The sequence below is a fragment of the Colius striatus genome, chromosome 5 (genome assembly GCF_028858725.1).
Source record: "Colius striatus isolate bColStr4 chromosome 5, bColStr4.1.hap1, whole genome shotgun sequence".
In the NCBI taxonomy this organism is placed as follows: Eukaryota; Metazoa; Chordata; class Aves; order Coliiformes; family Coliidae; genus Colius; species Colius striatus.
The window spans coordinates 20,130,287-20,140,250 of NC_084763.1; positions in this window are offsets into that span (position 1 = coordinate 20,130,287).

Below are 9,964 nucleotides of genomic sequence, written 5' to 3' on the forward strand. Positions count from 1 at the left end.
GCAGCCGCCCGTCCGGCCGGTGCGGAGCGGCGCGGTGCGCCCGTCTCTGGACCCTCCCCTTCGCCGCCGCCGCCGGCTGCTCCCGGGGGGGGGAGGCGGGAGGAGGGACCCGCCGCTCCGCGGGCGGCTCCTGCCCCGCCGGGCGGGGGGGGGGGGGGAGCGGCACCCGCCTCCCGCCGCCGCGCGCCCGCCTCCCTGCGCGGGGCCGCGCGATGCCCTGCGCGCGCTCGGAGAGGGCGGCCCGCGCCTCCGGCCGCCCGCGGAGACGGTTGCCCTGGAAAGAGGCGGGGTGGCCGGTGCGTCCAGCGCCCGGAACGGCCGTGCTCCCGCAGCCCGGCGGTACTGCCACAGCCTTCACTCCCTTTCGTCGTGCCACTATTTTGTTTGACTTAACCGTTGCATCTTCCCACTACGCACTTTTCAGCCGCTTCCAAAGGAAGCGGATTTTCCCCTAGATGATATTTCATTCCATGTATAAATATATCGGGTTTAAATATAGGAAAATCCAAAAGCTCTGCTCACTTCCTCACATCACGGTTTAGGGTGTTTGTTTGTTTTGTTTGTTATCCAGGAACAGGTGTTGACAGCAGGTCAATTTATTGCTTTAAGGGGTTACTTTTTAATTGAAAGCTAAAATTAAGTAAACGGTCCCGCCATAGGAACTACATTCTACAGAAACAAGTGCTTCAGTTTTGAGGTAATTACGCTCCGTTGCACATATGTAAAAAGAGTGGTTGAGCAGCAAGAAACCACAAATGGCAATTCTGTAGTACGGCACCACGGTTTAAAAGGTTGAGACTGATGCTGGGCGTCTGCGTGGGATCTACGGCTCTTTGATGTGTTAACCTGAAGCAGCAATATTAGTTTGGAAAGGCACCCGAGCATGTAACGAGCTCCTGCAGATACGGGGCCTTGCCACCTCGCACGGGGCAAGCGAAGATGACTCCGGACTCGTGCAAAGTTAGAAGTAGTATTTGGGGGATGCGGGAGTGAGAAAACATTTTCCCTGTGGTCTCTCTTTTCTCTCACCTTCTTAGCTCCTGAGCATATTTTAAAGCACAAGGTTATACGGCGAGTTGGCACGTTAATTAAATAATGGGTGAAGGAGGGGAGTGAAAAGGTGTGGTATTTCTATGAAAAACGGAGTCCAGGAGCCGCTCTCCAGCCTCGGCCGCGGATTTGGCTTTGGGCTTCCCAGCAGCTGTGACAGAGACCCGTAAGATGGCTGCTGCCGGCCCCGGTGCTTTAAGACGGACTGTTAAGGTGGAAAAGCTGCTGCTCTCGCGGCAAATCAAAGCGGGACGGGGACACAAAATAAATCCAAATTGTTATAAATTTCAGAGTGAATAATTTTTTGTTACTTTTTCTAGGTGTTTGCGTCGCGTTTCAATGGTAACAGCACCTCGGAACCTCTTTGCTTGCATTTTTTGTTATGTCAGTGGGGTTTCTACTTTCGGACTTGAAACTGTTACTGCTCAGTTTCACTTTCGGCTTTCCCACTGCTCTTCTTGGCTGGCATATGTTACAAGCAAAGATATTGGCTGTTATGGACATAGACTCCTAGTTATTCTGTGAACTACTGTAGCCTTTACATCCCTCATTATGGGGTTTGTTTGTTTGTTTTTTTCCTAAAGCACCAGCTTCTCCTTTAAACAGTAAGCTAATGATATTTAACCCAGCATTTAGTTTGCACGCCGGCATAGAAATGAACTACAAGTTTCAGTTCTGTAGATACGTTTAGCATTTTCACACAGGTGACTAACTTCAGTGATGTGTATTTGGTCTTCGCAAAGTGTGCAACTGCACGAGTGAGTGTTCACAGGATCACGGCCAACCTTATTCTTCCACTATGCTCTTCCAAGTCCTTAAAAGCCTGGAAGGCTTTTACTTCTGTTCAAGTAAAATCAAAGATGAAAGTCCTTATGAAGCAGATACTGACTTGGGTTAAATGCCCAAATGTTTGTTTCCATTCCGTCGTGTGTTTATGAGGGTCTAGGGAGAAGAACACTGCTGCATTGCATATGGTATGGTACCAGTTAATTCTTCTATTGCAAAAAATACTTTTATTGTAGTTCTTTCTTGAATCACCAAGGCCATGGATGTCCTACAATACTGTCTCTTTTTTTTTCCTCCTTTTTACCTTACTGCTTGCTAAATACCCAGAACAGTAAGTCTACCAGTCTGTGGCTATGGGATACAGTTACTATAGTAACATTTATAAACACTAATTTAGCTGCACATGCAGAACTACTGGCTGCTGCTGCAGAGGAGCAGGTTAGAAAGAAATCACTAACTGCAAATAGGTAAGTCCCCCCTTTTTTAAAAAAACTTCTAGGTCCAATTGCTTTCATTCTAACTTTGAGCAAACATTGGTTAAAAAAAAAAAAAAGATAAAAGCTTTTCTGTCCTAAACTGCTCCAGTGACAGGTAAAATATTGCATTCACAATTTTGGCTAGACTAAGAAATGAGAAGATTATTTTCTGACTGGAATCATGGGACTCTAGTTTGGGTTGTGTTAACATGTGGTGGCTTCAGTGAATGTAATTTGGTTATGACAGGTGACATTACAATAGGAGGGAACAAAAAAAAAATGCTTTCACATATGAGTGTATACGTATCATTCTCACTTGTGTACATCCAAGCTGGCTTTTTCTGTTGCCTGAACTTACAAACAAGTCTATATTCATTTTCTAGTTGTAGCAGACATATAACTCCCTTTGAGCACAACAGAATCACTGTGGTGCTTATTTTTCCACTGTCAAACATGCGCTGTGAAGACACTAAACTAGATTCAAACTCAAAGCATTGTCTGAAGAACCCTTGCCACATTTTTCAGTTTCTGTCCTTCGGGGCATGTCAATGAGTTTGCACAAGTCAAACTGACTCAAAGCACTGGTAGGGGCCATGGGAGCCCTGCTGCCAGCCTCCTGCCCACGCTGCTCAACTTGCAAGCTCAGGTGAGTAGCCCCATGACTTTGGGAAGACTACTCATCTTCATCAAATTTAGCAAGCCAGGAGCTAGATGAGACACCAGCGCCAGCTCCTGCAATTCTCAGGTCTCTGTAAGCCTCAAGGAGGAGCCTGCTCAGAGCTGATGCTCCCAGGAAACATCTTGTCTCTCACAGTTGTTCACTCTGAACACAGAGGCTTAACTGCAAGAGCAAGTGCGTTATTCCTGCAAAGCAGGCGGTTGTGTTCTTGAGTCACAAAAGAAGAAATGAAAATGTAGTCTGGGGTGTGCCTGACGCCTGGTTGTTACCTAGTTGTCATTTGAGCCTTTTAGGGCCTATCTTGTAAATTCAAGAATGACTCAACTAATAGCCTAATGCTGAATGGTCCCAGGAGGGACCTTCCAGCCAGCTGCTGAGCATTGTGAGCCCACCTCTAGCCTTCATCCCCATCTCCTAGTCTAGTCTGAGCAAGTGTGCCCAGCTGAGCCCTCTCTCCCTCTCCTTTTGTTCAACATGGGACTTTCTTCCTGCTCTCCCACCTGTTTTTATTCTTGCCACTCAATGCAAATGTGAAAAGTGGAGCTCTTCACCCTCCAGGGAGTTTCTCCTCCTATAAAATCTATTGTGTCCTTTTATTTAACACATTCCTTGTGAGTGAAGTGGCCTCTTGTCTGCCATGCATTCTGGACTGCTAGCAATATTTTATGAATCACTGGAAGTATTAACAGTACAAAAGTTTTGTTCATTATGCCTTCTTTAGCATCTTGTCAGCTTCCCTTGGTGCTTACAAGTGACTTTAATAATGTGGGTGGCAGACCTTCCCACTAGGCCTTTTGTCAGGAACCTCACACCCAATTACCCAGTTTTTAAAGGAAAAGATGTGGGGAAAATGTTGAGAAAATGCAATTGCAACACTCATGTCTGTTTTACTAACACAAACCTCTTACTAGTGATGGAGCACTTAGCAGTTTTTATTCAATTCTTATGCAGAAGTTGCTCTTCTTGACTGCAGAGCTTTGGTTTAAGAGAAACCAAGTGAGAAAACTAAAGGCTGGGCTCATGCAGCACAGGACATCTACTTCCTTTGCCAGTATCATGTGAAGGATGTGCGCTAAGTCCAGAAGGTTCTTGTTAAAGTTATCTAGCCATCTAGTCACTACATAGGGTTACATTGTGTTATTTCATGGTAGTGAGAGCTCTAGGTTGCCATGCACAGATGGAATGCACTATTCTCCCCTTTTCTTTCTTCTGCTTCCCCACAAGTTTGTTTCATTTGTATCTTTCTCCAACATCATTTTCTCTTCTTCCTGCTACATAATATGTGGCAGAGATGCTGTGGTTCTCTGGGACCCTGCTCTTAACAGTTTTCCTAACCACCCATCCATGTGTAGGGCAGGCCCATTGGTGCTGGCAGCTTTACAGAACCCTGGGCAACTGGCATAGCCTCAGCTGGCCATGGAGGGAAGCAGCGTCCTTTCTGCTGCCTGCACCTGAATACCTGCTGACATGCGCCCTTGATACAATAGATTCAAGTAATAAAACCCTGCCTAGAAAATCCCTTTTATTTCTGCAAGGTGAAGTTACCCTGACCTAAGCACATCCAAGCATGCAAACTCCCTGCTGGAGTTTTCTCCCTATCTGTGTGGGAGAGCACCTGGAAATCCTAAGAACTACGGACAAAACTGCAAGAACCTCCGCCAAAGCATAACTATTAAACAGCTTAAAACCCTTCACTAAGACCATTGCAGTATGTATGGCTGGAAAAAGCAGAGGAACCCCAGGAGCAGAGCAGTAACCTCAGATGTGGGTTTGTGGGGTGAGGGAGGCAGGGTGTCTCCAGGAAGAAAGCGCAGGAGGCACAGTTACGTTATCTTTGCCAATCTTCCACTTCTGCCACTGTTTCCTCCTCGTGCCTCATCCTCAATGCTGAGCACAGTGGGCTTTGCTGTCCCGAGTCGATGCTTCTCAGCATCTCTGCCCCAGACAGGCAATCAGAGAGTTACAAACTGCCACCTCTGCCTCAGCAAGACTGACCAAGAACAAATGCAAAATATCAGGAGCATAGAAAGAAGTGGGTTTGATATTTATTTTGCTACTCCTATTTCTCAGTCTGATGCTTCCTCCCAGCTAAGTAGCTGGACTTCTGCTCAAGCAAACAGATAATTCTCACCTAAGGTGACCTAATGATGAGGACTCTTCCCCTTTGCCAGATGACATAAAACCAGTTGGCCTGGAAGCCCAGGATTCCAGTTTTGGACAACATTTAAGAAGATAAACAGAGAGGCTAATTATGGAATAAATTAAGATAATTATTTTAATTATCAATCACGTCCTTCTTTCTTGCCTATTATCAGGTCTAGGGGTGTGAGTGTTCCCAAGTCCTGCAGGCAGGCTCAGCCCCTGCCATGCTCCTGTGACTCACCAGGTTCCCTTTTATCTCTTCCCACACCTTTCATAACAAGACTTCCTTAAGGCTGCATCCTCACTTCTGGGGAGACAGTAGGTAGAGTACTACACACACCTGACTTCACTCACTGAGGAGAAGATGTCTGGTTCCTTTGGCAGATGGTTTTGGAAACTGAGAGGTGTAAGGTACAGCTTCTGGGTTATCAGAGCTGTTTCTGTTTTCAGGTGAAAAGTTTTTCAGAGGTCTTATACACATTTAATAAAGGCTACATACGGTTTTGCACAGAAGATGTAAGTTCTTTGCTGTTTTGACCAGAGGTGACCACCTAAACCAGACCTGGCAAGGTGTCCCCAGCTTGCCCGTCCCCTGGCTTGGTGTGTGCTACAGGACACTCACTGCACACCACAGTCAAGCTGCTCCATGGTAAATGCTACCACTCCCATTGGCCACCCCCCATGGCTCTTTGGCAGAGGCCAATCCTGGCACTGCTGAGAGTCCCTGCCACAGTTTCTGCATGGAAGTATGGTGCATTCATGAACAATTTTCCAAGGGAGATGCTGCTGCCAAACAGTGTGACAGGTGGAGGGGTCAGAAATCAGTCATGGGGAGAGTGGCACAGTGGAATGTGTGGAGGCAACAAAGCCACATCCTGGTATCCCAGGCATAGGTGGGACAGAGAAAGAAGTGCTGGATGAGGCACAAGCAGAGGAAAGGCATGGCAAGAAATAAAGCAAGGAAATAAAAACACAGGCAAGGAAGCCATTGCTCATTCGGCAAGTATATGCAAGCTCATTCATGCAGCAGTGTGGCCTGCTTATACGTATTAGCTGATGATATTGTGATGAGCAGCTCAGGGATATGTGACCTCCATTTTACAACACATAAGGCAAAAGGCGGCCCGTCTCTGCCTCCTCCTGTCACCCGCAGGCAGGCAGGCAGGCATCTTCCCAGTGCTGCTTTCAGCATCCATGTCACTGTTTTGTAAGACCACAAGTATGTAGCAAAGAATAATAATAAAAACCCCCAAACCTCACAGGGGAAGGAGTTCAAGACTAGAGATTGTGTAAGCTAAGCGCTGATTGTGACAAAGGTAAGCAAAGATGAAGCACGCTCTGGGTGGAGACAGGAACAACATGTGTCAGAGGGAGGTGACTGTGGATGGCACAGTTTGATAACAAATCAGATCCTACATTCTCAAACCTCAATTACTGACATCTTCACTAATTAAAAAATAAGATTGCAGTGCCAAACTGCAGAAACAGACAATAACCTCACATTGTTAAATGAACAGAAAGCAACTCCAAGTATCATAGCTAGAGAGGGTTTCTAGAAACACAAGGTTTACAGGGATGATGTCACCCTTTGCCATAGGAGTCCCAGGCATGAGTCTCATGCTGTGCCTCAGCTCTGTCCCTCAGACAGGGCAGCGTACAGTAGAGGTGCAGCAGCCTCTTTCCCAGTAGCAGGACTAAGCACTGACCAAGAGGCTCTTTGCTGTAACACGAACAGTAAGTATAGTTTTTGCCCTTGAAAACATGCACAATTTGAAACGGTGGTTTGCTCCCCGTTCTCCTACATCTACTTTTTTTTTTTTTTATCTGCTTCTATTTTCAGCTCAGAACATTAAATACTGCTGGGTTTTGGCTCCCTAAATAGGCACAGGGAAACTGCAGTGAGCTAGAAAGCTGAATTCTGTCTTTCACTCCCTGCAGCTGAGAGTGCTTTAGCTTCGTGCGTTGTGTTGTCAGTATCTCACCTTTATCCTTCCACTTGACAGCAAAATCTTGCAAGGCTGTTACCTGTTCCCAATGAGGGAAATGCAAGGAGAGGGAAACAGATACCAATCTTTTGACTTTAGAAGATATCAACACAGGAAATGTTTCTTTATTGCATTTTTAGAAGCATTTTAGCTATAAGTAGTGTATGCATACTATAAACAGTTAAAATCAGGGCTGCCCTTTTCATAATGATGAGCAAAATGATTGCAACTGAGAAGCTGTAGCACATCTTTGTTCTAGGTACAGAATTGTGTATATTATCCTGGTTATTTACACATTGTAATAAATTTCAACTGGTTTTGTGCTCTGAAATTTTATTAGCTCTTACACCCACTTAGAGATACAAATATTTATAAAGTATGTTTGTTATGAATCAAGTTTACTGAGGTCAAACTAACATTTTGTCAAAAGTTCTCAATTTCCTGAAGCCAAGGGACTCTTATATATACTATCTGTAAAGTGGATTCATATTTAAAAGGCTGACAAAAAGCAGCTTACCAGACTTTCTGTATACATTAGTCCTAATTTTTCTCATGTCTGAATGCATCACCGCAATGACAGCAATGAAAAGGCTTGTGTAATCTCCCAGTCTCAAACCCAAGTTATGCAGAATGAAGGAAAAGGGATCTGTGCAAGCTTTATCTTTCCCTGCTATTTTAATCCCGTGTTTCCTTACCTTGTCCCACTAAAGTGGTGCAGCATTTCTAGAGGACACTGGTGTTCACCTCTTGTGGAGAGATGGACATTCCCATAAACTGGTGCTACAGCAGGTTGACAGCTGTAGCCACCAACAAGCTCACCTCTGCAAGGACAGGGTATACTAGTGTCATAAGTCATTTTTAAGTGGTATCATCCTCCAGTTAAGATATCAATTAAATTTTAAAAAGAAAATCGACCTCAGCTAATGAGAGGCACTTGAATCTGTAAGATGTATTAAGATTAATGGGAGGTGGAGGAGGTTGGGGCTTTGGTCTTTTACTCCTCTTGTAATTCTCAATCAGCTAAAGGAATTTTGTCAATCATCTGTCACCACAGGAAAAAAAAAGCATGCTTTGAAAAACAAATAATTGAAATGCTTATAACCCAGAGGTGACTAACAGAGATGAATGAGAGAGAGGAAAACATACTGCTCAGCAGAAATCCTCCATGAGACAATTGCAAAATAGTTACTTTAAGGCATGGCTGTATCAAGTTTAAAGAGAGAGCTCCAGAAAATGGATGAGGTTGAAGCATGATGAAATTACCAAAGGCTACTCTTGTAACAATGCTGTGGGATATTACTGCTGCTAAACCACTGCTGTTTGCCCTCCTGGGGGATTAACAGCAGTTAACAATGGCCACTGAAAGTCAGAAATCTCAGAAGAATACAACAAAAACCTATAATAAATGCATTTTTGTCTGATATTTTTCATCCATAAACACAAATCCTAAATGTTAAATAAAGAAAAAAAAACCATTAATAAGCATGAACAAACACTGTTTTAATACTTAGCAGACAGCAGACATACAGGCTGGAAAGCTGAGCTTTTCACATGGCGTCAGGACGTTGTGTTATGGTGTCTGTGTATGTATGTTATGTGTTCTAGAGGGAGAGAATGTTACTCCAGCAGCTGTAAGGCTTAGCTGCATATCACTTCATAGGAGACAGCACCCATTCAAACAATTTAATCTGCTGCCTAAACAACATTCCGTATCTCCTCTGTATGTTATATATAGGTTTTCTTATGCATTTCAAATTACAGGCAGCGCTATCTGTGCTGCTAGCAATGGGGTCACCTCATGTTTTCAGTAAAACTCTGCCAGGTATTAATTGTTCAGACATTTTTTTTCCAAGCTTGAAGCAGAATAATTTGAAAAAGTTCCATGTGATATGGCTCAGCTGTTTCTGAAAACATGATTTGAAAATATGTTGTTTTGCTTGTATTAAACCAAAATTCTAATCACTGTTTTATAGAGAAGCTGTAAGATTGTAAGGTTTTAAAGTAGGGTTTGGAAATTTGTCTGAGAGGTATACAGATTAGTGGTATACCTTTTGTCATTCTTGTAAATTTCCTCAAATCAGAGGATATTATAACATTTTAAAAGCAGCATCACTTCACTGTGAATGTGTAGGCACTGAGTTCAGGCAGTCTCCTCTGCACTGGCCAGACTCTGCCACCAAGTGCCTCACTAAGACTGTAACAGCTCTGACTCTTGGGGTTGTAGCACCAGGTGCTAGACCTAGGAATAGTATGACAGCATGGAGGAAGCAGATTGAGAATTACAGAATCATTACAGTTGGAAAAGACCTTTAAGATTGAGTCCAACCACTAACCTCCCACTGCTAGGCCCATCACTAAACTAAACTATAACCCTCAGCACCTCACCTATGCATCTTTTAAATGTCTCCAGAAATGGTGACTCCCTCACCTCCCTGGGCAGCCTGTTCCATCATTTAAACAATCCTCTCTGTGAAAAACTTCTTCCTAATGTCCAATCTAAACCTCCCCTGGTGCAAACTGAGGTCATTTCCTTGTGTCCTATCATTCAATACTGGAGAGATCGACCCCCACCTCACTACAACCCTCTTTCAGGTAGTTGTAGAGTGATCAGAAAGCTGTGAGGAGAGAGACTGAGCTGGTGAGGGAGACCTGAGCAAGGAGCTAAAGTAGGAGAAAGGAGGTGCATGGGGACAGGAGGAAGATACCAGCTTTGGCTGGAGAAAGTGCAGGAGACACTTGTGCTGACCAGATCTTCTGATGTCCATGCAGTACTTGGCCTCCATACCACATTTTCAGCATCACTGCTCTTCTATGAGCTCTGTTGCAAAGTATGTCTCTCCTTCCAT